At 32.9% G+C, this 3,482-nt stretch overlaps 1 long non-coding RNA gene across 2 annotated transcripts; it reads right to left on the bottom strand.

Moving 5' to 3' along the window:
• Positions 1-1,469: 1,469 nt before the first annotated feature.
• On the bottom strand, positions 1,470-3,014 carry LOC112771287 (uncharacterized). 2 transcript variants are annotated; one of them, XR_011878873.1, is made up of 2 exons: positions 2,656-3,014; positions 1,470-2,301 (listed from the first exon to the last, which is right to left on the bottom strand). It is a non-coding gene; the product is annotated as an uncharacterized lncRNA (long non-coding RNA). The 2 variants fall into 2 exon arrangements; XR_003186978.2 differs by having other exon boundaries at positions 2,697-3,014.
• Between the last annotated feature and the right edge of the window lie 468 nt (positions 3,015-3,482).

Here is a 3,482-nt window from a genome sequence, read left to right as displayed (position 1 = left end):
ATTATTAAAAAATGAAATTGAATTGTTGATTCAAAACTCTAATCTTCTTTTACTATCTTTTCTCTAAAATGTATTTCTGTTTTTGAGTATATTTCTCACTAAAAACTCTCTATAAAACTCTATGTAAAACTCCCTGCTTAAAGCTCTAAATGACCTCTCCTTTTACAGAACAAAGAATGCATAATTTTTAACTCAACATGCATGGTTTGAAGAAAATGTGATTGTAGCTGCTGCAAATCTTTGAATTTTTACAAAATTTGATTGTAATTCTCATTTGGCAACTTGATTATCTTGACCTTTATGACATTGCATCGGTAATTTAATGAAAACCATGTGTATTTATTGTTGTGATTTCGTCTGTGCTTTTTTCCAGTGATTTCGTCTGTATTCTTATCGTGTTTTACACGTTCTCTGAAAATCACTCTTACTGCGCTCTATGCACCCTCTGAAGATCACTCTTACTGTGCTCTAGGCGCCTCTGCTCTTTCCGACAGTTCCGTCTGCACTCTTACCGCAGTTCCATCTGCCCTTCTTTCCGGTGGTTTCATCTGCATTCTTACCATGCTTTACACGTCCTGTGAAGATCACTCTTACCGCGCTCTACGCAGGGGCGGAGCCACATATAACAAAAGGGGGCAATGGCCCCTCCCAAACTTCAAATTTTCTTTATAAATTGTGTACAAATTTTATTTTAGCCCCTTTAAAAATTTTATTTTATTCTTTTTCTATTACAAGATTAATTTTGGCCTCTCCCTCAATTTCAACCTAGCTTCGCCCCTGGCTCTACGTGCCCTCTGAAGATCACTCTTACCACGTTTTACACACCTACTAAATATCACTCTTACTGCGATCTACGCGCTCTTTGAAGATCACTCTTACTGTGCTCTCTGCGCACTCTCTCAAGATTATTGCTTGCTTTCTCTCCCTCAAACACACCATCTCCTTCTATGTTTTTGCCACCAGCAGCTCTAACTCCACCGCACACATCTCCTTCCGTGTCATCGTATTGCATATGTCTTCCTCAACTATTTTATTAAAACTCATCCAAATTATGGATTATTGACGTCTTCCATCCACCAATTTGCAGGAATCTATTAAACCACCATAATTTGTTGTGCTTATCGTTTTCTAAGTTTGTTATACTTAATTTTTTTAATAGAATTATTTAAAAAATTTAATTGTTTTAACTATTTTAAAAAGTTTCCTACATATTGAAAATTTTATATTCTTAAATGTTGTTTATTATTATATCTAACACAGAATAAAGGAGGTTATATGTCAAAAAGAAATCCACTACACATGAAAAGAAAAATGTGTGCGCACATTTTTTTGGGGCAGAAGGATATTTTGTGGCGTATCGAAATTGGAAAATTAGGTTTATGAATTAGACTATTAGTGAGATTTTTTTTTGGAAACTTTCATGAAAAGGAAAGCTTTCGATGATTGACAAGTAACTCAACATGCGTATGTTTAAATAAATATTAGAAGTTCGTATAAGAACATTAGAAGTTCGTCACAAAAATGTTACTACATCTAATCTTCACTTAATTAAATTAAGTAGTTACTAAAATTGCCCTATATAAGAGTGGTTCTTAGATTCTCTTGGAACTAATCTCTCACAGTGCACCATTAATTTCTTTTGCCTAACTAATAATGTGGGTTAATTATGTTTTCTTTTAATAAAAAAAATTAAATATTAACCCAGAAAAATAATAAAATGGTCAGTTTTACACATAATTAATCCAAGTTAATTATTAAAACTAGACTCTTCACTCTCTTCAAAATCATCTGCCTCTCCTTCCCTAATCTCATGTCATCGTTTTCCTGGGTTGTGATCTTATTGTGCAGTACTCTGTCAATCATCAGCAACCGAATCAGCAAAACCATAATTATACTATTCAAATCAAAGATAATTAAAGTATAACTACGGTAAAAAAATATTTTCATATGTATAAAGACGATAGATGAGATCGTAATTGTTAAATTTGTCTATATCTGAAGTATAAATATTGAGAATGTTATGAGGCAAAGGTATCTGAAATAGTTTATGGGGAATAAATTTGGACATATGTGAATTGATCCAAATAGAAAATTGATGTGGGTATATACTTAATGGAAATTGCGTAGGCCAAAATTTTAGACAGAAAAGTAAAGAAAGTGATCAAATATCTAGTAGCACTTGTCCATTCCCTCCTGGATTCGGGCCTTGCCATATCTATAATGAAGTGGAGGATGAATTGGAGTCTGATAAAGGAGTGGTACTACACCAATTTAGGTTGGTTGAGTGGTCAGCTCACTCACCTGTTTAAGCAAGTGTCAGGATTTAAATTAGTTACTAAAATTTCGCTGCAGGAAGCTAAATTGCTTAACTAAAAGGAGGTGTCAGTGTTTAAGTAAAGGAGTTGGAGGCTTAATATGAGGATCATGGTGCTGCTGTGCATGTTGCTATTATATCCATTAGAACTTAAGTATGATGAACAAGGTCATGCTTCTATGTTTAAATAATGTATTTTGCTTTCTTGTTTTGGTTGTAACTAGTATTCTCCCTCCTTGGTTTAGATCTGGTGAGTGAACAACTATTAAAAAAAAATCTTTACATATATAAAAACATCTTCAAATACTTTAAATTTAGAAAACTAGGAAATATTTGTTTACCATTAATTAATAAAGTATTAGGCATGTTCAAGATAACATACACTAAAGCATGTAAGCATCCTTGATTTACTATATGAATAGCGTCTGCGACATTGAAAGGTACAACATTTTTTGTTGCATTCTTTCAACTTGGGCTCATTGTGTGCATGGCTCATCCAGCATTGTTCTCTACATTCATGCTCCGTTTTCCAAGGACCAACAACAACGTTGCCAGGGAATTCGGCAATGGTGGAATAAGTAACCATTGTTCCAATTATTAAGATTGCAAATGTATAAGATACACTCTTCTTAGCCATATATAAATCACTCTTCTTAACCATTATATAGGATTAATTGATTTTATTAAAAAGTATTACTGTTTGCAATATATACGTGTGTGTGTGTGTGTGTGATTTTAGAAGTATGATATTTCAACCAAAAAAAAAGTGTGATATTTGTGTCCCCCCCTTTATGCTAAGAGTCGTAAATCATCCACATAAACAAAACAAAAACTTTTCAATATAACAAAATGTTGTTTTGACTTTTGAATATATAATTCACATTATTGTAATTCGTAGTCATTGGCCTCTTTCTCTCTCTCCTTGCAATCATAAGTTTAAGATAGGCCTGATTTTATTAGTTCATGCCCTCTCTTTACAAATATAAAAATAAAATTATGCTAAGTAACAAATTAAGGAACTAGGCAAACACTTAACTATTAGTTGAGCTATAAACAAGCCAATAAAAAAAAAAAAAAGAAATCCCCACCCAAACTAATCCATCTTTATTGGTGCACTTTCGCTCTCTCACTCAGTTAAAAAAAATAACTGAAACTCTTTCCCTTCCCT

This window comes from Arachis hypogaea, chromosome 3, assembly GCF_003086295.3.
Source record: "Arachis hypogaea cultivar Tifrunner chromosome 3, arahy.Tifrunner.gnm2.J5K5, whole genome shotgun sequence".
NCBI lineage: Eukaryota > Viridiplantae > Streptophyta > Magnoliopsida > Fabales > Fabaceae > Arachis > Arachis hypogaea.
This window is presented reverse-complemented; position numbering and strand designations above follow the sequence as displayed.